Genomic DNA, 25,012 nt, shown 5'->3' on the forward strand with positions numbered 1-25,012 from the left:
CAGAAAGAAGCAAATAAAACTATGTTCTGTACCCATCACCTAGAGAGAGCAATGACTATCATATTGGTGTGTTTCTTTCAGTCTTCTTTCCCAGTGTATGTGCACTTGTGTGTTTATGTGTGTGTATTTCCAAAATTGGGTACCTATTGTACATACAGTATTAGACCCTCCCTTGATAGTAAGCAGTTTTTGAAAACACTTCCAAATTATTATTTGATGTTGCATTGTTTTAATATCTACCCTGTTTTCTGGCCTGTGAATTTGTGCAGTGGAAGTGTTTTCTTTGGCCAAGTCCTCCCAACCTGGAGGTTTTGTGAAGAGCTCGGTTAAGTCTTGGGAAATGCTATAAATGATTTAGCAGCTTGGGTGTCAGAGTATGAGCCCAGCAGAGTAGGTAAGTGCTTCAGAAATCTTGAAAGCCCAGAGATAAGCTTCCTGTTTCTTTTTTAACATCAAGATGGTGGTTTCCTGTAGGTTGTTGATATGTAATGATTAGAATTTCTTTGATAACACAATGAGAATATTTTAATTAGATCAAAGTACCACACATTGGATGGGTTAGGAGGCAAAGGAGACCTGTATGACTCTGGGGTTGAGTTAGCAAATATTATTTACCCTGGAATAGGAAGAAAAAAGGAAAACAAAACAGATCTTGAACTCAAATTTTTTAAGCATCAAAAATATCTATTAGACTTGGCATCTATAGGTTCCTTTATCAGATGGAATGGGAAATACTTGCATTTGAATTTCCAAGTTTGCTAACAATGCACTGGAAATTCATCATTAAGAAGTGACTTATGAGCAAATTGGCATTTATCGTGTGATTGCATGTTTTCAAACAGATACATGTATCATCTAGCTATAGTTTTTTTTTCTACCCTGAACATGATTTCCTTGATACCATTTCTTCAGAAAATATGCCTGTTACAGACAAGGAGAAAAAGGCTCAAAAAAGTTAAATAAGTTATTGCTGTTTTGGGCAAAGCAGGTGCCAAAGCCAGAGCCTTTAGACTCCAAACCCATTACTCCTCACTCTCTATTACACTGTATCCAGGGGGATCGGGTCTCTTCTAGGAACTCCCAGATGTTCTAATTTCTATACATGGCTCCATAACATGGACTTCCCCACCTTCCTCCTTTCCTGTAACAGAACAAGGATGGATTTGATTTTTAATAAAATCAATTTGATAGTAAAGAGTTACAGGAGTCAAAATAAACAATCCAGGAGTTGGCCCCTTCAAAGCTAGGCAAGGTGGCAGCACCTATCAAGGTATTACTTGGTGGTGGGCCATTCTTAAAAGCAGATCTAGCCTTTGTTCACTCTATTTTAGAACCACCAACCTGAAATATTAACTAGTCTCTGAAAATCAACCTAATCATATAATAAATAACTGCTGAATTCTATAAAGCCTAACTTGATATTTTAAGCTCCGGGAAGACATTCAAGCCTAGAATTGTTTATCGAGCACATCCTAGAACCATATTCTGTGCCACAGTCTGGGGACACTACAGACAAGCACAGTTCTTTCCCTGCCTCATTTATTTATTTATTTATTTATTTATTTATTTATTTATTTATTAAGCAGGTATTTATATAGTCCCTCCTATGTCCCAGGCATGGTGAGAGGAAGTGGAGATTAAATGGTGGGCAAACACAGATGTGATTATCCTCAGAGCTTGAAGTCCAGTGGAGGGGGGGGGGGAAGAGAGCTAAATGATTAGGCTTGATGTGAATCCAATTCTTATTTCTCTTGTTTCTGAGTCCAGGCACCAAGATTCGCTACCACCTTGTATAAGGACCTCGGAGACTTGATAAAGTGGATGGATGCCTGGCATCTGTATTACTAATACAGAACCTCTAGTTATTGCATAACCATCAGTATTTACTGTAAAAGTCAGCATCTCAGAATTCAGAATTCTGAAAAATTTCAGAATTTTCAGGGAAAATTCTGAAAAACTACAGGTGGGAAGTGTAAACAGCTTATTTTTCAACAATCAATGAAATATATGCATAAGCTGATTGAAATGGCTAAAGGAGGCAGAGTAATTCGATGAACTACAAGGATGTATCCATTAGCAACACTTCCTCCTGCAAGTCAGCAACGACATACTCCCATTTTCAGTTCTTCAAGCATGTCTGTAAATTGCTAGCACTGGCAGCATCCCCCAAAGAATATTTAACATTAGAATGTTAAACATGAAATAAACATCCTACAAAATCTGCTAATTCTCCCAGGCAGAGAAATAATGAAGTGAGGTGGGCTGTTGTCACCAGCTTTCCTTTTTTCTCTGCTTAGTGGCATAGTTGTAGAAAGTACACCCCCAGTACGTAGTAGGACCCTTCTTTCTCTCCCTTAAGCCCCATACACATACTTGCAATTTTCTTTCTGAAGAAACTGAAGAGTAATTATCAAATGAAAGAGTCACTGAATTTTAGATATACTTGTACAAGCTGGTTGTCTTTTCTTACCTCTGCAAGTAGCTGAGATTTAGATTTTTTTTAATCTATGTTACAGCTCTCAGGATCTCCTAATTGCCCTGTTCTATGCCTATCCAGTAAGCACCATAATGAACCTGCTTTTCAGAATGGGCTCCTGAAATTAAATCTGTTCAAGCAGAGAATATGACCCCAGGACAGGACTCAAAGTCTCACTCGCCTGCCTTGAGTTGTCGCTTCAAATTCCTTTAATGTGAATCACAGATGAGCTAGGAGATGGTTCAGTTCTTTAGTGCAGTTAAGATTCTAATATATGCCACAGCCACTTGCAAAGATTTTGAGTTTTCATCTGTGTTCATTTTCAAGTGGTTTAATTCTGCCTCTGATTGCCAGGTGCTAAAATATGAGCCTTCACACTTGTGAGTCACCCAGTTTAACCAAGCTGTGGCTTTACCCTCAGAGTTTCCTAGGTGTGAACCTAACTGTGCCCTGGACCCACAAAAACATTTTAGTCAAGATTTCCAGGGTAAATTCTAGCCCACCATTGTCAAAACCACATGGACCTCCACCTCCACCTCCCCGCAGAGAATTACCCCTACTACCCTGGGCTTAACCAGGAGACCCTTTCAGAAAAAAAAGTAGGGGAGTTAAAAGGCATGATTTGTCCTTCAAGAGGCTCTCTCTCTCTCTCTCTTTTCTTTTTCTATTCCTGGCAGCTCCAACATACCCAAGGCATCCCAACCAGTTTGAAGCAAAGAGAGGAAGTAGAAACCAAAGTTGTTCCTATGCCAACTAGATTGCTCTAAAAAAGGACATGCTATATGTCATGCATTCAATTGACAAGAATTTATTGAAAACCTACTACCATATTTTCCCAAAAATAAGACCTAGCTGGAGAATAAGCCATAGCATGCTTCCTCCAGGATATGGGGGGCATGCACCCCTCACATGAGGGTTTTATGGCCTGTTTCAGGAAGAAGGGTGCCTTTTCCACAAACTCCTTCAGCTTCAAATATTCAGTATGCCAAGGTGTCATATTTTGGCACCTAAAATCATGCTGTGGCTTATTTTCTGGCTAGGTCTTATTTTGGGGGAAACAGAGTATGTGCATAGACTAATAATAGGAAGCTTTATGGAGAATCCAAAAGCAAGCTAAGGCCTGATCTATGACTGAGAGAGAGATGCAGGATGGCGCCGTTGAAAGAGAAAGGACGCTGCAGTCAGACAGATTTGTTGACTGTAGGGTCTTTGGCAAGTAAACTCACCTCCTTGAGCCTCAGTGTCCTTGTTTGTGAAATGAAAATGATCTATCACACAGAGTTATTGAAATAATTCAGAATAAAATAGTATATACAAAGTACCTGGCACCACTAGGGACTCTCTTGTCTCGAAGAATTTGCAGTTCTAATCAAAGAAACAAAATGGAGACATGGGAAGCATCTGAAAATATGATTGAGACATATATGAGACAATTAGCAAATGAAGTGGGGCTTTAGTTATAGGGTGCTCCATTACCATATTTCATTCATAAGATGTTGTCTTTTGTAAAAAAAGTTTCAATTTCAAAGATGTAAAATATAGAGGAAATATGGGTATTAGAAAAAATAAATTATATAAGTGGTAAGTTTGGAAAACAACACTCTTGCAGATAAATTCAAGACAATAGGAAGGTGGGCCGGCCAAGTGGCTCAGTTGGTTAAGAGCGCGAGCTCTGAGTCACAGGGTGGCCAGTTCGATTCCCACATGGGCCAGTGAGCTGCACCTGAGCTGAACTGCCACCGAGCTGCCAACATGTGGCAGGATGGCTCAGCTGGTGAGAGCAAGTGCCCCTAACAACAAGGTTGCCGGTTTGACTCCTGCATGGGATGGTGGGCTACGCCCACCTGCAACTAAGATTGAACATGGCACCTTGAGCTGAGCGGCCACGAGCTGCCGACAGGTGGCCGGATGGCAACCGGACTTGGAGCTGAGCTAGCTGTGCCCTCCACAACTAAGACTGAAGGACAACAACTTGGCTGTTCCCCTTCCCCAATTCCCCAAAAAAAATCTTTAAAAAAAGAAAGAAAGAAAATAGGAAGCTATTTACAAGCTGTAGACACACAAAGCTAACTGTATTTTTCCTTCTCTTGTGTTTTTCGCCTGCCTTTTATTTTATAATCTTGGTACAACCCATATATTTTTATAAGATTCCTTAAAACTCTTGGAACAAGGTGGGAACTAGATTTCTAGATGGAGAAATGGTATGACTTATTGAACCAACTTCAGCCCTGCTCTTGGCAGTAGCAACCCACAGACTGGTTTCCTAAGCCCCGAATGGGCTATGATTTGTGGTTTTCCAAAATCTCAGACAAAAGAAAACATATGTAAATTTTTGCCAAAATCAATTTCCACCTAATAAACTTGTGACTGAAAGGAAGCATAAAGCTTACAGAATTCTTTTAGATCCATCTTTTTTTCTTTTAGTTCATATCTATTATTACTACCAAACCTTTAGCATGGTCACACCACCAGACCTTTAATTTCTCCTTAAGGTAGCCAGACTTGTTGCGTGCACTGAGCACCATATCTATTGTGTATTAAGGTAATGCCTCTGTGTTCTCCATTTGATAATGTCCTATCATCCTATGACCTAAATGTTATTAAATGAACCAGGAATACTTCCTTTCTCAGCCCAGAGACTACAATGTCTTTGGGCATTTTGGATAAACCTCTTTACCAGAAATAAAGGGGCAGGGACTGTGGTTTTGAATGGGAAGCTAGACTGTAAGTTCCAAAAGGAAAAGGACCAGGGTCTAGTCCTGTGCCTGACTCATACAAAGTGCCTAACAAATGTTTGTTGAATACATGAATAAGGCCAAAGACAGCTAGAGAAAGAGAAGAAGATTGTGAGCGGTGGTTTAGGAGAGATTTGAATTTCAAGTAAGCCTGTCAGAGACATGTAGTCAAAATTTATCCCAACTGCCAAACAAAATATGACAAGGTTAACTGCAGAGAAATTTGTGGAGTGTGTTTTCATAAATGTGTGCCTTCTGATGAATATTCTGAAACCCTTGGTCTGTCATGGTATCTGTCTTATAGGCCTTATCAAGATTGGCCTTCGGGAAAATCTAATTTTATTTACACTGGGGGTTAATAACTGCGGGGGCTTTCAACTTGCTCTCAAGTATTTGCAACTTCAGAAGATCTCACCACACTTTGGTTTTCTTAAATGAGTGAAATTTTGAATGTGGATACCTCCAGAAATGGCTGAATGGGGATAGTAAGGATGATGAGAAGATGGATGGATGGATGGATGGATAAATGGTTGGAAGTCAGGTCTCTGTTTAGGGCTGTGGGTCTATATACACTGTGCTACTCTAGAGGTTATCGTTTACATGGTCTCAGGTGTGAATCATGCTGACTCCACAAGTAGAGAAAATGAAATCAGAGAACTTTGTAGGCTACTCAAAGAATTTCGGTGTTTCTTCTGAGTAAGAAGGGAAGCCACTGGAAGATTTTGAGTAGAGTTGCTCTTTCTCTCTTCAGAAGGTCCCACCCCCACCCCCTGAACTCCACATGCTTAGCATGGTCACCCTGGCCCAGCCCTGAAGCACAGGAGCAGGTGCTGGGTGACAAGCCCACACCCCCAAGCAGGACCCACAGCGTTGGCTTCTCCAGTATTCGCCCCTGGCCTCCCAGTTCAACCTGCCCCGAGCCTTCTTCAGCCTCCTGACGAAGGAGTTCAAACAGGAGCAGAGGCTCAGGTCTAAGGGCTTCATCCTAGGCCATGTGGGAAGGGAGGAGAAGAGATGGTTGTGCTGTTCTGCATCTGCTTCCCAGTGACAGCTTCTCCCGGACCTTGTACAGTTTGTCCCTGGGGGCTTTGCAGAGCCACTGTCAGCTTTCAGAGCTGGTGGCCTGGGGAGGGCAGAAATTGTCAGAGAAGAACCTGGCCTTCAATGAGTATGGGCTGAATGTGTGTGTGTGTGTGTGTGTGTGTGTGTGTGTGTGTGTGTGTATTCTGACTTATAGAGGAGACTACTTAGAATTAAAAGGCAGAATATAATAGCCTTCATTTAACAGTCAACACATCTTTATTGAGTGCCTACTGTGTGCCAGACACAGTGATGCAGCTGACAGTAAGTGACACAGAGTGGAGAAGAAAGTCATTATGAAGTGGCATTATGGGCTACGAGGAGGGAAAGGGGGCCCTGCTCTTGAAGGAATAACAGGGAAAGCTATTTCATCCCAGTGTCAGACCTGCCTTCGCTTCAGCCTAGGTGGCAGTTGTGCCAAGTTAAAAATTTAACTGGTAGGTGGAAAGTCCACACCAAAGAACCTTTGCTGAATCTAAATCAAGACTAACCATGGTACTCACTTCCTTTTCATCTGTTCACTCACTATGCTAAACATACGTGTGAAGAAAATAATTTCTCTCACGATTGCTAAAATCTGGCATTGGATTGAGGTTATTTCAGTAAGTTACCACTTTCTTTTCTGATTCGAATTACTGAAGCAACTGAGAGATTGCTGCTTTCCTTTGATGCGTGCAACAAAGCTATTTTAAAAACTGAGGATCCCATGAAGCCTGACACTCCTTACTGTAATGCATTCAAGAATCATGGTCAAAAACTGGGTTTGGAGGATCCTATAAGAATTCTGAAGCCTGTAGAAGCAGAAAACTTATTTCTTTCCCTCTCTTTCTACTCACCTTCAGATGTGGAGAAAATGCTAAAATGGTGATGTTAAGGTTTATATCCTGCAGAATCTGAAGTGGTTTGAGCTTTCAACTACTATTGCCAGCCCCAAATTTTTCCTGTAGTAAGGAGAGGGCCATGGGAGATTCCAAGATGAGAAAGAGCACAAGGAAATTAACCATGTTTTTTTTTATTAGTTTCAGGTGTGCAAAACAATGCAATAGTTATCATTTTCACCACTCACAAAGTGACAACCCCCTCCCCCATCCACTGCCCTCCCACCCCCGATATCATACATATCTATTACAATTTCATTGACTCCACTCCCCACGCTATACTCCACATCCCATGACTATATATGTATTAAATTATAGTTGACATATATTATTCAACATCAGCTTCAGATGTACAGTGTAGTGGTTAGGCCTCTACACTGTCCATGAAGTGGTCTCCCTAACAAGACATGAGACCATCTGGCCCCCTAAAAAATATTTACAACATTATTGATTATATTCCCCAGACTGTCTTTTCTATCCCTGAGGCCATATTGTAGTACCAATTTATATTGTCTCGTCCCTTCCCCTTCTCCTTCATCCCCATCCACTCCCAACTAGCAACCATCAGTTGTTCCTCTATATCTCTGAGACTACTTCTGTTTACTTTGCTCATTTAGTCAGTTCTTTAGATTCCACATATAAGTGAGATCATATGGTATTTCTCTTTCTCCAACTGACTTATTTCACTTAAGATAATAGTCTCTAGGTCCATCCATATCATTGCAAATGGTACTATTTCCTTCTTTTTTATAGCTGAGTAATACTCCATTGTGTAAATGTACCACAGTTTCTTAATTCAGTCATCTACCAATGGGCATTTTGACTGTTTCCAAGTCTTGGCTATTGTAAATAGTGCTGCAATGAACATAGGGGTGCATATATTTTTTCGAATTAGTGTCTTGGGGTTTTCTGGAGAGATACGTAAGAGTGGAATTGCTGGGTCTTTTTTTTTTTTGAGATACCTTCATACTGATTTCCATTGTGGCTGCACCAATCTGCAATCCCACCAACAGTGCACCAGGGTTCCCTTTTCCCCACAACCTCGCCAGCACTTGTTGTTTATAGATTTACTGATGATAGCCATTCTGACCGGAGTGAGGTGGTATCTCACTGTGGTTTTTATTTGCAGTTCCCTAATGATTAGTGAGGTTAAACATTTTTTCATATGCCTGTTGGCCATTTGTATGTCCTCTTTAGAGAAATATCTTTTCATATTCTCTGCCCATTTTTTAATTGGGTTGTTTGTTTTTTTGGTGTTGAGTTGCATGAGTGTTTTGTAATTTTGGATATTAACCCCTTATCAGATACATCATTGACAAATATCTTCTCCCAGTCAGTAGGTTTTCTTTTTGTTTTATTGATGGTTTCCTTTGTTGTGAAAGAAAACTTTTAAGTTTGATGTAATCCCGTATGCTCATTTTTTCTTTTACTTCCCTTGCCTGCGGGATGTATCAGTAAAAATATTGCTCAGAGTAATGTCTGCAAATTTACTCCCTATATTTTCTTCTAGGAGCTTTATGGTTTCAGGTCTTACATTTAAGTCTTTAATCCATTTTGAATTTGTTCTTGTATATGGTATAAGGAGGTAGTCCAATTTCATTTTTTTGCATGTGTCAGTCCAATTTTTCCAGCACCATTTATTAAATAAACTACCTTTACCCCAATGTAAATTCTTGCTTCCATTGTCATAGACTAACTGTCCATAAATGCATGGATTTATTTCTGGGCTCTCTATTCTGTTCCATTGATCTATGTACCTGTTTTAATGCCAGGACCATACTGTTTTGATTACTGTAGGCTTGTAGTATGTTTTGATGTCTGGTAGCATGATACACCCAACTTTGTTATTTCTCAGGATTGCCGTGGCTCTTTGGGGTCTTTTATGGTTCCATATAAATTTTAGGATTATATTTTCTATTTCTGTGAAAAATGTCCTTGGTAGTTTCATAGGAATTGCATTGAATCTATATATTGCTATAGGCAGTATGGACATTTTAACTATATAATTCTTCCTATCCATGAGCATGGTAGGTGTTTCCATTTATTTGTATATTCTTTTATTTATTTCTTCAGTGTCTTATAATTTTCTGAGTACAGGTCTTTTACTTTGTTGGTTCAATTTACTCCTAAGTATTTTATAGTTCTTAAAGCAATTGTAAATGGGCCTTTTTTCTTAATTTCTCCTTCTGATGGTTTATTATTGGCATATACAAATGCAACTGATTTCTGAATATTAATTTTGTGTCCTGATACCTTACTGAATTCTTCTATCAGTTCCAATAGTTTTTTTATGGAATCTTTGGGGTTCTCTATATGTAGTATCATGTCATCTGCATATAATGACAATTTTACTTCCTCCTTACCAATTTGGATGCCTTTAATTTCTTTTTCTTGTCTGATTTGCTGTGGCTAGAACTTTCAGAACTATGTTGAATAAAAGTGGAGAAAGTGGACAGCCTTGTCTTGTTCCTGACCTTAAGGGGAATGGTTTTAGCCTTTCCCTATTGAGTATGATGTTAGCTGTGGGTTTATCATATATGGCCTTTATTATGTTGAGATATGATCCCTCTACTCCCACTTTGCTAAGAGTTTTTATCATAAATGGCTGCTGTATTTTGTCAAATGCTTTTTCTGCATCTATTGATATGACCATATGATTTTTATTTTTCATTTTGTTGATGTGGTGTATCACATTAATTGATTTGTGGATATTGAACCAATCTTGCGTACTAGGAATGAAACCCACTTGATCATGGTGTATGATCTTAATATATTGCTGAATTCTCTTTGCCAATATTTTGTTGAGGATTTTTGCATCTATGTTCATCAGGAATATCGGCCTGTAGTTTTCCTTTTTGGTACTGTCTGGCTGGTTTTGAAATCAGGGTGATAGTGGCTTCATAGAAAGAGTTTGAGAGGCTTCCCTCCTTCTGGTTTTTTGGAATAGTTTGAGAAGAATAGGTGATCATTCTTTTTTGAATGTTTGGTAAAATTCACTTGTGAAGCTATCTGGTCCAGGGCTTTTGTTTGTTGATTACTGATTCAATTTCCTTGGTAGTAATCAGTCTATTCAGATTTTTCTGTTTCTTCTTGAGTTAACTTTAGAAGGCTGTATACTACTAGAAAATTACCCATTTTTTCCAGATTGTCAAATTTGTTGGCATAAGTTGCTCATAGTAATTTCTTTAATTTTTTTGTATTTCTGTAGTGTCTGTTGTCATTTCGCCGCTTCCATTCCTGATTTTACTAATTTGAGTCCTTTCTCTCTCTTTTTTTGATGAGTCTGGACAGAGGTTTGTGAATTTTGTTTATGTTCTCAAAAAACCAGCTCTTGGTTTTGTTGATCTTTTGTGTTGCTTATCTGGTCTCTATTTCGTTTATTTCCACTCTGGTCTTTATTATCTCCTTCCTTGTACTTCCTTTGGGCTTATTTTGGTGTTCTTTTTCCAGTTCCCCAAGGTGAAAGGATAACCTGTTGATTTGGGATTTTTCTTGCTTCTTTAGGTAGGCCTGAATTGATGTGAACTTCCTCTTAGGACTGCTTTCACTCCATCCCAGAGATTTTGGGTCATGGTGTTTTCATTTTCGTTTGTCTCGAGGTATCTTTTGAGAAAATTAATCATCTTTCATCTAGATCCTGGCATGGGATTTTGCTTTTGGAGTAATTTGGATCTTTTAGGCTTTTAATGAAAAGCAGAACTGGTTATTGACATTGAAAATAAAGAGAGGGAAGTGCTGAACTTTTTTATTTTCCCCAGCTTTACTGAAGTACAATTGACATATAATATGTAACTTTAAATTGTACAATGCATTGATTTGATACATTGCAAAATGATCACTACCATGGCCTTAGGTAACACCACCATTAAAAGGGTTATAATTCTTTTTCAGCAGCTGAATGGTATTCAGTGGGTCTCTAGAGGAAGGAATGCTTTCACAGTGGAGGACCTACAATTGTAAAAGGAGAGGACTTTCTCTATGTTTTGATCTGGGGAGATCTCCAGGGTATATTGTTAACTAAAAAATAAAAAATAAAGTGAAGATTAGTATATAGCATACTAGATTTTATGGAAAAAAAAACCAGGGTAGATGTAAGAATATAAATTTATATTTGCTTATATTTCATACATATATAACAGAAAAGTAAACAATAAACTAAAGTGTTCACCTCTAAGAGTCAGCATGGAATAAGGGATTAGGTGGAGGGTGCCTTTTCATATTTGAACTCTTTGTTTGTGGTAAGATTCACATAATATAAAATTTACCATTTTACCATATGCAATTCAGTGACATTAAATACATTCATGATATTGTCCAACCGTCACAGCTGTCTAATTCCAGAACTTTTTCATCACCCCACTAAGGAGCTCCATACCTACTATGAGGAAGTCATTCCTCTTACTCCCCTCCCCTAGCCCCTGGAAACCAAAAATCCATTTTCTATCCCTATGAATTTATTCTGTACATTTCACATAAATGAAATCATACAATATGTGGCCTTTTTTGTCTGGCTTTCATAATATTTTCAAGGTTCATCCACCTCATAGTATGTATCCGTATTTCATTTCTTTTTATGGCTAAATAATATTCAATAGTATGAACACAGCACATTTTGTTTAACTATTCATCTGTTGATAGACATTTGTGTTGTTTCTATCTTTGGCCTACTGTGAATAGTGCTGCTATAAACATTTGTGTACAAGTTCTTGTTTGTATACCTGTTTTCAGTTATTATGCATATATACCTAGCCATGGAATTTCTAGGTTATATGATAATTCTGTGTTTAACTTGTTGAGGAACAGTGTATGTCTGTGTGTGTGTGTGTGTGTGTGTGTGTGTGTGTGTGTGTGTTTCCTTTATTCTATTAATGTATTACATTGATAGATTTTTAAATGTGGAACCACCCCTGTATTACTGGTATAAATCCCATTTGGTCATGATATATAATGCTTTAACTATGCTACTGGATTCAGTTTGTTAGTATCTTTTTGAGGATTCTTTGCACCTATATTCTGTTCCCTTTTCTTGTAATGTCTTTGGCCTTGGTATCAGGCTAATGTTAGCCTCATAGAATGATTTAGGTCATATTCCCTCCTCTTCTATTTTTTAGAAGAGTTTGAGAAGGATTGTTGTTTGATAGCATTCACCAGAGAAGCCATCTGGTACTGGGGTTTTCTTGTTGGAATGTTTTTGACTACTTGTATAGGTTTATTAGATTTTCTACTTCTTCTTGAGTCAGTTTTGGTAGTTTGTGTGTTTTTAGAAATATGTCCATTTCTACTATGTCATCTAATTTGTTGGTGTACACTATTCATACTATTCTCTTTTAATGACTTTTTTTTCTGCAAGGTTGATTGTACTGTCCCCATTTTCATTTTATTTTAGCAATTTGAGTCTTCTCTTTTTTTCCTAGTCAGTCTAGCTAAAAGTTTGCCAATTTTTGTTAATCTTATCAAAATCAACTTCTGGTTTTATTGGTTTTCTTAATTGTTTTTGTATTCTATTTCACTTATATCCAATCTTATATTTAATATTTCCTTCTTTCTGCTAGCTTTGGGTTGTTTGCTCTTTTTTTTCTAGTTTTTTAAGGTGTAAAGTTAGGTTATTGATTTGAGAGCTTTCTTCTTTTTTTAATGTAGACGTTTACAGTTATGAATTTTCCTGTGAGCACTGCTTTAGCTGCATCTCATAAGTTTGATACACTGTGTTTTTATTTTCATTAATCTCAAAGTATTTTCTAATATTTCCTGTGACTTCTTCCTTGAGCCATTGGTGGTTTATGCATGTGTTGTTGAAATTCCACATACTTGTTAATTTTTCAGTTTTCCTTCTGTTATTGATTTTTAGCATCATTCCATTGTGATCAAAGAAAGTACTTTGATGATTTCAATCTTTTAAAATTTATTGAGACTTATTTTATGACTTCCTGGATGTGGTCTATTCTGGAGGATGTTCCATGTACACTTGAGAAGAATGTATATTGGGTTGTTGTTGTGTAGAGGACTTGGTATATGGCTGTTAGATCTAATTGGTTGATAGTGTTCAGGCCCTCTATATTTATATTGACCTTTTGTCTGGTTATTCTAGTCTTTATTGAATTTAGAATATTGAAGTCTACAACTATTATTATACAACTGTCTATTTATCCCTTTATTTCTGTTTATTTTTGCTTCATATATTTCAGGACCCTCTTCTTGAGTATATATATGCTTATAATTGTTATATTTTCTTGATGGATTGACCCTTTTATCAACATATAATGTCCTTCTTTGTCTCTCATAACAACGTTTGCTTTAAAATCTCTTCTGTCTGATATAAGCATAGCCACTCAAGTTCTCTTTTGGTTACAATTTGTATGTAATATCTTTTTTCATCTCTTACTTTCAATCGTTTTGTGTCTTTGGCTCTAAAGTGAATCTCTTGAAGACAGCAAATAGATGTATCATGTTCTTTTTTTAACTCGTTCTGCCAATCTCTGCTACTAAATTGGAAAGTTTAATCTGTTTACATTTAAAGTAATTTTTGATAAGGAAGGTCTTCTGCCATTTTGCTATTTGTTTTAATAACTCTTATGTGTTTTTTATTCCTTAATTGCTCCATTACTGTCTTTTTTAAAATTGCTTTTTGCTTGTAGTGTACCATTTTGATTTTTTTCTCATTACCTTTTCCAATATTTTTAAATTATATTCATAGTGGTTACCTTGGGGATTACAATTAACATTTTATATTTACAACAATCTAGTTTGAACTAATACACGCTTTGCTTCAATAGTGTACAAAACTCTAATTCTATACATCTTCACCCTCCCCCTTTATGTTGTTATTGTCACAAATTACATCTTTATACATGTATGCCCATTACATAGATTTATAATTACTTATTTTATACCTTTGAATTTTAAGTCATATAGTTAAAACAGAGTAGTTACAAATAAAAACATGATAATATTGGCCATTATATTTACCTATGTAGTTACCTTCACCAATGTATAGTGTCCTTTTATTTCAGCTTGAAGGACTCCCTTTAGCATTTCTTGTGAGGCAGGTTTACTAGCAATGAACTCCCTCATCTTTTGTTTATCTGGGAATGTCTAAAATTTTCCTTCATTTTTGAGAGGTAGTTTTGCCAGATAAAAAATCATTGGTTGACAGGGTTTTTTCTTTCAGTACTTTAAATATGTAATCTCATTGACTCCATGGTTTCTGATGAGAAATTGGCTGATAATCTTATTGAGATCCGTTGCATATGATAGATCACTTCTTTTTTGCTGCTTTTAGGATTCTCTCTTTGTCTTTATCTTTCAACAGTTGAATTATTATGTCTCAGTATGAATCTCTTTGTGTTTATACTGTGTATTTTGGAATTTGTTGAGTTTCTTGGATGTGTTGATTCATGTCTTTTATCAAAGTTGAGAAGTTTTGGGGTATAATTTCTTAAAATATTCTTTCTGCCCCTTACTCTCTCCTCTCTTTCTCTGGGACTCTCATTATGCATATGTTGGTGCACTTGATGGTATCCCACAGGCCTCTTAGGCTCTGTTTGGGTTTGTTGTTCTTGTTTTTCTGCTCCACAGACTGGATAATGTCATTTAATCAATCTTCAAGTTCACTGATTCTTTCAATCTGCTCAAAAATTCTGTTGTTAGGGGTGGCCAGTTAGCTAATTTGGTTAGAGTGCAGTGCTCATAACACCAAGGTTACCAGTTCAATCTCCACATGGGCCACTAAGTTGCACCCTCCACAAGTAGACTGGAACAACTACTTGACTTCGAGCTGATGGGTTCTGGAAAAACACACTGTTCCCAATTATTTTTTTTTTAATCTGTTGTTAAACCCCTCAAATGATTTTTTTAAATCCTTTTACCTTTCAGTTCCAAAATTTCTATTGGGGTTTTCTTTACAATTTTCATCTCTTTTTGATATTCTCTAGTTTGTGAGACTTATTGTCATGATTTCCTTTAATTCTTTGTCCTTGTTTTTCTTAAGTTCCTTGAGCATATTTAAGGCAGTTGATTAAAATCTTTGTCTAGTAAGTACAATGTGTATGCTTCCTCATGGCCAATTTCTGTTAATTTATGAGGGGTTTTTTTCCTTTGAGTAGGCTATACTTTCTGGTTTCCATGTATGCCTCATAATTTTTTATTGAAAACTGATAATTTTAAGTATTATGATGTCATGACTCCAGAAATCAAATTCTCTCCCCTCCCTAGGATTTTTTTGTTATTGCTGGTTATAGGCTACAGTAGATTGTTTGCTCAGTGACTTTTATGAACTATTTTTGTAAAGACTGTTCCTTGTCATGGGAAGCCTCTGAAATCTCTATTCCTTTAGCTTAGCACTCAGCAAATGGTTTGACAGAGATTTCCTTAAATGCCTGAAGCCAAGAAGAGGAAGGAATAGAGAAGTAAAGAAAAAAAAAATATCCAGGTCTTTGCAGATTGGCTACGTAGTGAGTCTCTTCATACTTAGCCAGTTAATTTTTCAACTCTGTTGTAACCTTCATTTCCTGTTCACACTGGGTCTATAGATCAGCCAGAGGTCAAAGTGTATGGTTTCCTCAGGTCTTGTCTTTTTTTTTTTCTTTTAAAATTTTTTTTATTGGGGAATCGGGGACGGGGAACAGACAAGTTGCTGTCCTTTTGTTCTTCAGTATAGTTGTGGAGGACGTTGCTTCACTAGCCCATGTTGGTATTACCATTACATTCTTCCCAGGTGAGTCAGTTGCTTGCTGGCCATTGGATGGCCACTCACTGTGGCTCACAGCAGCTCATGCCAGCTGCCAGCCACTCATGGTAGCTTATGGCAGCCCACTGCAGCAGAGGCTGCAGCCTACACCATCACTAGTGACTCACAGCAGCCCAGTTTCAGGTTGAGCTGTTGATCACCAACTTAGCTGTAGAGGGCAGTGTCACTGGCCCTCATGTGGGATCCGAACCTGGGCCCTGCTGCTCAGGGCTGGCATCCCAAGCCAGCTCTTAACCAATGCGCCACTCAGCCAGCCCCTCCTCAGGTCTTTTTTGAGTATGTGTCTTGCCCTGGGCATACACATGTCTTTCTAGATCCCCTAGTATATATGGGAACTGTTTAACCACTTTATTCCCTCAAAAATCTTATTCCTCACCTTTTCCTCGTGTTGGTATATCTATTATTTGCCCCAGCTGTTATTTTTTGCACCAGACAGCAGTGGCTTGTTCTTTATTTTTCAATGTTTTAGGAAATTGTCCATATAGCCACTCAACCCCGATATAGTTCCAAGTAGGGTGAAGAAAAAGGAAGCCCTTTGCATCCGTTTTTTGGAGAAACCCTAGTCAGGTCAAAACAGATAAACATACTCCCTTGGAAATAAGATCATTGATGTCTCTGTAACATGGTAAGTGAACCAGAACTATGGGCTGCTATTTTTAAGACCACTGCCACATGGGGGGTATATTCATGGGGCTAGAGTAAGGGAAAATGCTACAAAAGTGTCCTACTATGTTTAGTGACCTTTTCTTAGTTAAGCATTCACTTGGTTGCTATAAACCTTTGATTATCTGCCAGAGTTCAGTAATGTTGATACTGGTAGAATTTTTGCCAGGTTTTTCTATATTTCTGATAAGGGACAAATTCTAAGAGTCCCTACTCTACCATTTTCACAGACTTCCCATATTCACCTTTTACATCATGTGACTGTGTTACTTATACCAAAGACTTTATTTTTAAATATTTTCTTAAATGAGTGTTTTAGTAGTTAGGTTCTTATCATCTAACATCTTGGCATGCTGAAATTTGGGTCCCACCAAATTAATTTTGCCACCAGACTCTCTCGTTCACTTTCATTTTAGACAAATACATGAAGAGTACTCAAGTGAGAGCCAGGATTAGTTTGTTCATTGAGGGTTAACACTAGTCAAAACTTTGAAGTATCAACTCCACCACCCTTTAGACATCCTCTTTGCCATCCCTCTCCATCTTTGTTTTTGTTTTTTTATCCTCAAACCTAAGCTCCTGTTTTAACCTCTCTCCCACCTCCCCCTGGTTGATGAAACAATACTTAACTGGTTAAAATCTGTTAATTCTTTAAGAGGATGAATAATTTTCTATTCGATTGTTTGTCTTAAAATTCTAATATTCCAAGAGGGAGTAGTAAACAGGTGCCAATTCATTCACAAATATGAATGAACAATGCTAATAAGTCAGTGGTACATGAAATGTTGTCTCCATATGTACTGACTCAAGATCTGAGTGGGGCCCAGAAGTGCATATGCTTACCAGCTCTCCAGAGAGCTTTGATACATGCTCAAGTTTGCAAACCACTGGTCCAAGTTACACTTACTGGATTTTTCTTACTTATATAATAAAAATAATAATATTCTTTTGTATTCTATAGCAATTTACTATTTATAAAGTTTTTTGTTTTTTTCAGACAATAACCTTACCTGTTATCACAAAAGACTTAGAATTATTTTCCTCTTTTGATAATTAATAAAACTGAGTTTCAGAGAGCTTGTCTGATTTTTCCAGTGTGGACATTCAAACAGAAGTCTCTTGACTACGAATCCATAGATCCTCTGATTTTGCCTATATGCAAAATATTAAAAATAAATGAAAGCAGAAAGGAGGCACCTTTCCTGATGCAACTACATCATAGTTGCTCAGCTGTGTCATTCTTTTGTTGATTCATTGGCTCATCCACCATTCAATCTCCTTATATATTCAACAAATATTTGTTACACACTATAATAATCTATGCTCTGTGCATATCCAGGGCTATCTAAAGTCACACCCAAAGATTATGAAAATTTCTATTTATTGGTTTGGCTTGAGCAGTACACTTTTGATCCTGTATAATACTATTACATGCATTTTCTTTAGTAATTCAGTCGCTAGTCTCTTTAGGAGCATTTAGCCTAGTGGTTCTCTAGCACTGCTGCCTGTTAGAGTCATCAGGGTCTTTCAAAAATTCCCAAGTCCAGGCCTCCCTACAGATCAATTACATCAGAATCTCTGGGGGTAGTCTCTGAATGACTGCTTAGGGAAATGACTTCAAGGCCAGGCAAAACTAAGTTTGAAACTGATTCTCTCAATTACTGGTGGTGGAACCTTGATCTTGTCACTGCATCTCTCTGAGCCTCAATTTCCTGTCTATAAAACAAGGGGAGTGAAATTTTGCAAGGTTACTGTGAGCACCAGAGGCAAAATATGTAAACTACCCAATGCCTGACACATTGGCCCTCAACAAATGGAGTTATATTGATGATGCTTCCTCTGTCCCACTGATCTGAAGCTCCTTTATCCTTTTTCAAAGAATCTTTGCCTTCATTATCTCATGTAATCTTCCCCACAAGGGAGATAGGATAGAAGTTATCTCTAGGTCACAGAAGAGCAACTGAAGTGCCAGACAGTTAATGGTGTGGATTAAAGAGACAATTACGCATTCTCTTCATAAAAAATGCTTATAAAGGGAAAAATCTTAAGCAGCAATCTAATCGGGGAAGAAAAAAAAAACACAGGGCTAAATGCAAGTCACCCACTTTGGTAGATCTGAAAAAGAATACTAGTGTGAGTGAAGTAAAAGGAGGAAAATAGGCACTTAGTATTTAAAACTTGCATTGTCACATGAAGGGTGCTGTTGTATTTGGATGGCAAGATGGTGAACAATAGGTCTTTTTCTTTCTCTATTTTTGAAATTTAGTCTTCTTGTCTCATCCCTTTTCTTATTAAATAAAACTTGTGATGCCAGAGATGAGATGGCATATGTGTGTACTCATATTTATTCATAAATATATATGATTTTTCTATACATCTAATGCTGGCTTTTTTCTAAATAGCAATTCCAAACTATCTTGATTTGGACATTCCCCATGGAAAAAAATCAACCCCAAGCCTAGTTTGATGACTCATTTTCTCCCAATTCAGAACATTTGGAGAGCGGTTGGTATCTAGAGCAATTGACATAGGGGTTTTCATATTTAGCTGCACATTAAAATCACCTGGGAGATTTTAAAATCCCAGTGTCCAGTACTCACACCAAATCAAATGAATCAGCATCTCTAGAGATGAAATCCTTTTAGTGGTATTTTTTAAAGCTTCCCAAGTGATTCTGATGTGCAGCCGAATCTGAGCAGCATAGTGTAGAATAGTGCCTCTGCTGTAGCAGGTCTGGGATGAGGACTGGGTTTCTGAATTTCTAAAATGCTTGTTTCCCAGTGGTGCTGGTTCTGTTGGTCCTTGGACCACATTAACGGAGTACAAGACTATAGAGGAATTCATCTGCCTTTGTTTGGGGAGTGTTAACACTTGGTTTGGGGAGTACAATCACTTTAGGGTCCTGATTCCTTCATTATACAAATGAGCATTTGAGCTAGATCATCTCTGAGCTGACTTTGCCACTCCAAACTTGTAGGCTTCGTTCCTAACCAGGTCAGGAGTTTCTTGTGTTTCTTAAGGGGCTAGAGGGCTACTGCTTCCACTCAACCAGCATCTACTGAGCATGTGGTTGTCAGGCTGGGGAAAAGGATCTCTGTTCTTCATGGTGCAGAGGGAGTCGGGGCTGCCCAAACCTCTGTGTGCATCAGAAACACACAGAATTCTTGTTTTTTGTTTGTTTGCTTGCTTGCTTGCTTGCTTTTTATCAATATGCTTGTTTTAAGTGCTGCAGGGTCCAACCTGCAGAAATTGATTAAATAGATCCATGCTGATGCCTAGAAAATAGTAGTATTGACAATAATAATTGTTAACATGTATTGAATGTTTGCTATATGCCAGGTACTGTTCTGCTAATTTCATAACATAAATCCATTGAATCTTTACAGTGAGTCAATGAGACAGGGACTAGTATTATCCCCAAATTATAGATTATAAAACTGAATTTTTTAAAAGGCAAGTAATTGACCAAGGTCATACAGTTAGGAAATTGCAGACATGGGATTCTATTGTGAGGAACTTCGATGCAGTTAGATATTATGGTCCTTTTCTCAAAGAGTTTCTGATTAGAAAATGAAAGGGGAAAAGCAAGCAGTCACAAGGATAGCATGCAGTAGAGTCAAGATTCACAGCCCAAAAGGCTGGCTTCAGAGCCCAAACATTGATCCAGGCATTTCTGGTCCAGGTAACTCCCAGATCACACCTTAAGTTCCCATGTACAGATCTGCTAAGCCAGCAGACTAGATGCATAGGACTTCCTCAGAAGCTTCTTAAATGCATACAGTCTCCCGGATTCCCCTCCCCATATTTGACTCCTTTGGTCCAGAATGGGGCCCAGGAATCTGCATTTTAGTAGGCATACCCCATGCCTAGGTGATTCAGCTGCACAGCCAACTTTGAGAACCAATGAAAGAAGAGGACTCTGAGGCTGGTAGTCTGCACCTGTAACCTAGCTCTGCCGGTTAACATCTCTCTGTCCTCACTCCATCCTTCATTCATTCATTTATTCAATGATTAAAGTTTATTGGAGTATTTACCATATGCCAGTACTAGACTCTGGGAGTTTCATAGCAAACAAAACAGACAAAAATCCCTTTCTTTATGGAGTTTAATTCTGGTGTATTAGAAAGTGATAAGGACTGGCCTAGTGGCGCGTTGGTTAAGAGTTGGCTTGGGACTCCAGCTCTGAGCAGCAGGGCCCCAGTTCAGATCCCACATTGGCCAGTGACGCTGTGCCCTCTACAGCTAAGATGGTGAACAACAGCTCAACCTGGAGGTGGGCTGCCATGAGTCACTGGTGATGGCATAGGCTGCAGTGGGGCTGGCCGGCAGCTTTTGTGAGCTGCCATGAGCTGCCATGAGCGGCCGTCCAATGGCTGGAGAGTGACTGCCTCACCCGGGAAGAGCGCAATGATAATACCAACATGGGCCAGTGAAGCAACGTCCTCCACAACTAGACTGAAGAACAAAAGGACAGCAACTTGTCTGTTCCTCTTCCCCCGATTCCCCAACGCTGTTCCTCTCCTCCAATTCTTCATTAAAATCTTTAAAAAAAAAAAGTGATAAATGCAACGAGGGAAAATTAAGAAGTAAAGGGGGCTGGGAGGGTGACAACATTAAATAGAGTAGCCAGGGAAGACCTCATGGGACAGATGACATTTAAGTAAAGATTTAAGGGAGAAGGTTATGCAGAGACTGTGGGAAGGGTGTTCCTGACAGAAGGAACGGTGAGTGCAAAGGCCCTGAGGTGGGACCGTGCTTGGCAAGTTCAAAGACTAGCAAGAAGGCCGGTGTAGAAGAAACAGAGTGAATGATGGGGGGAGTAGAGGAAATGAAATCAAAGAAGTAATAGGGAAGCTACGTCCTCTAGAACTTTGTAGCCTATTGAACGAACTTCGGTTTTTCCTCTGAGTGCGATGGGAAGCCACTGGAAGGTTTTGAGTGGAGTCGCCTAAATCTTCCCTTTTTAAATTTATTTTCCTGTAAAATCATTTTATTTTCTGTTACTTAAACATCTTTCTCAGGTAATGTTACTAGAACAAGCTGTTGATGGGTTTTTATAGGTGGGGTAAATAGATTATTTAAAAATGTATCTGGATTATATAGACTTGTAATATGAAAATGATTTATAGCCTATAGTTTTCAGAAAGCAGTTAGCTAGACTCATCCTGCTGAAGCAACTTTCTTATTTAACTCTATAAAATGGAATGAAAAGATATGATTCTTTAAATCTTCTGATCCAAAAGCTTGAGATCATCAAAGGACTGTTTACTATCCTCCACAGAGAGCCATGAGGATTTGTTCATAAATGCCTTTGGTTTTTTCCAGGATGGCTTGGCAGAGAGAGACACCACGCAACTTCTGACAGCACGCTTTATCATTCATGTTGATTTCAGAACAGGAAACCATAATTCTGATCGATGTCTTATGATGCGTTCCAGCATCCTTGGTATTTGTGGCACACTTCACAATCATTGTGAAGCATCTCACGACATCCCCTTTCATCTCTAGCTCAGAACTTGGTTCATGTCATGCTGACCGGATTTGCACTTCTGAAACACTCTGCAAAGATAGGGATAGCTTCTGGTGGCAGGAATAGTCTTGAACACATTCGCGTCTGTCCCATTTCTCCTGCTTCATATATAATGCCCTGGTGTCGGATCAGTGAAGTCCTCATTTATGCCAAGATCCTCAGAGCAGCCACCCTTAACAAGAGAAAGCAAAGCCTCCTGAAAATCCCCAGATGTGTCTGAGGGAATGTCTTTAGCCAGATCACTCTTCAGTTCTTCTCTTTAGAGTCTGTTCATTTCTCTGTTAGTTCTTAATGCCAAAACTTCATTCAGTGTCTTCATCAGTTTCAAGGCCCTTTATGGCAGCACAAAGTTCTTCAGCATCCAGCTGGGCTGGAGTCTTTAGTAAAGCCAAATCAACTCCCTCCAGGTGGCCTGGAAGGGCTTTCGTCAAAGCTTCATCTAACAGCTTTACCTTTTCCTGGAGTTATGCTGCTTTCATCTGTTGATGCTGTGCATTGTTTCTCTTAGTTAGAAAGTCTGTGTTGGTTGCTTCATCCACACCTTTAACTGCTATTGCTTTATGCAAGGCAGCAACAACCAAGGATGGATGGAAGCTAGAAGAGGGGCTCACTGTTGCCCGGGACCATCTTTGCATACTTTCACAGTTGTAATGTATCCTGCTCTTCATGATCAATAAACCAGGTCTGCTTGAGGGATTCTGATACCACTGTCATTTTTAAATAAGTTTCTTTTTTCCACCTTCTCCCCGAGAACTAAAGAGAGAATCTTCTCTGATCATTTCACACTCTGAATCTTCTTAAAGGATCCCCCGGTTGTTGGGTTGATAACAGATCATAGTAGGATAAAGGCAGAAACATGGAGACTGGTTCAGAGACTACAGCAATTACCCAGTGAGAGATCACACTGGCCTGGATCAGGTGGTAGTAATAAAGGGAGTGAGAAATGAATGTATTCTCGATATATTTAAAAAGGAGAGAAAACAGGATTTGCTGAAAGTTTGGGTTATGAAAGAGAAAAACCAAAGATCATCAATAAAATGTATCCAATCATTGACTCATTTTAAAGAATATTTACTCGGCAGTGTGCTCTGCACAGTTATATGCTGGTCACTGTGCAAAGCCTTGGGGGTCAATTGGTAAACTAGACATGGGTACCTGCCCTCATGGTGCTTACATTTTTGTGATGTTTGGACAACATACCTGACTCTCTGAGTTGCTATGACAATATAAAGTGCATAATACAAAGCCTGACACATAGTAGGGTTCCATGCATGGTAGGTATTACTGTTAGGCTAATTATTAGCAAAGCAGTAATATATTTAGGTATAGAGAACATAGGTTGGGTGCTAATGAAATACAGATGAAGGGAGTAATCAAGATAAACTGGGATGAAGAATTAAATTGATTCATATCCTGTGATTTCCTAAGTAACCCAACATTCTTGGTATTTGATTTTCATTTCCTTATGGTAGGTGGTCCAGTAGACTAGTACCAAGAAGGTCAGAAAGCCAAAACCATGGGACCTGGGCTCAAATCTGGGAAAGTCTTTGGATACCTTTTGGGATTAGACTAGCACCACTTTTTGGTGACTTGCTTGCTGCGGCTAGACCTCAATCAGGGACATTTGGCAATGTCTAGAGATATTTTTAGTTGTCATAAATGGGGAACATGGGGAAAATATGCTACTGGCATCTAGTGGGCAGAAGCAGGGACACTGCTAAATGTCCTATAATACACAGGACCCTGTGCCACCACCAAAGAGTGATCCAGTCCAAAATGTCAATAGTGCCCCGAATTGAGAAACCATGAGAGAAAGAAGAAAAAGCTAAAGTTAACATTTCAAACCATAACCATGTGGTCATAAACAAAATCAGTGATTTGAGAGGAAAAGTGTCCACATTAATAAATGGAATGGGGCCGGCCGAGTGACGTGTTGGTTAAGAGCTGGCTTGGGATGCCAGAGGACCCCGGTTTGGATCCCACATATGAGGGCCAGTGACATTGCCCTCCACAGTAAGATGCTGAACAACAGCTCAACCTGGAGCTGAGCTGCCGTGAGTCATGGCGACAGCGTAGGCTGCAGCCCCTGCCGCAGTGGGTTGCCATGGGCTACCGTGTGTAGCCAGCGTCCAGAAGCCAGTGACTCATCTGCCTCACCCGGGAAGAGTGCAATGATGGTGCCAACTTGGGCCAGTGAAGCAATGTCCTCCATAACTAGACTGAAGAACAAAAGGACAGCAAATTGTCTGTTCCCTTTCCCCCAATTTCCCCAGCGCTGTTCTCATCCCCCAATTCCCCAATTAAAAATAAATAAATAAATAAATAAATAAATAAATAAAATAAAAATAAATGTATTGGACGCTGAAAGAATGTCATCCTGTCAGTAATGAAAGAGGATGCTCTAAAGAATAAGTGTGTACTGCATTAGCTTTATTTCCTGAAATGGCCCTCTTTGCAGGCAATTATCCATTCTCCCTGCTGTCTTCACCAAAAGGTGCAGGCATGCCTTTTCTTCTGTTTAAAGGTCCTGTTTGCCTAGACTGAGATGCAGCTCATGCAGCCTGTTTGAAGATCTTTTTTATTCTGGGACAATTAATGGGGCAGACAACGCAAAACAAAAGAGACAAATTGTTCTTTCGTTCCAAATAAATGCTTGTTTTCTGACACTGCCTGAATTTAAATGGTCCTCAGTGTGACTGTGAAATTAACATCTCTTTGAGGTTAATTGTGGAGGTGGGGTGCCATTCACACCACTTCCAGAGCTATTGTCTGTCTGGAATGCAGAGGGAGCAGCACCACCCATGGTGTACTCGCTTAACCAGCACTTGCTTCTGTGTCTCTTAAGCCTTCAGTCAGGCAAGATTTACACCGCTGACCCATTTCCCACACTTGTCTCTCAACCAG

At 38.8% G+C, this 25,012-nt stretch overlaps 1 pseudogene; it reads right to left on the bottom strand.

Moving 5' to 3' along the window:
* Positions 1 to 21,846: 21,846 nt before the first annotated feature.
* LOC109392282 (annexin A1 pseudogene) lies at positions 21,847 to 22,822 on the bottom strand (annotated as a pseudogene).
* Positions 22,823 to 25,012: the final 2,190 nt, after the last annotated feature.

This window comes from Hipposideros armiger, unplaced genomic scaffold, assembly GCF_001890085.2.
Source record: "Hipposideros armiger isolate ML-2016 unplaced genomic scaffold, ASM189008v1 scaffold_322, whole genome shotgun sequence".
In the NCBI taxonomy this organism is placed as follows: domain Eukaryota; kingdom Metazoa; phylum Chordata; class Mammalia; order Chiroptera; family Hipposideridae; genus Hipposideros; species Hipposideros armiger.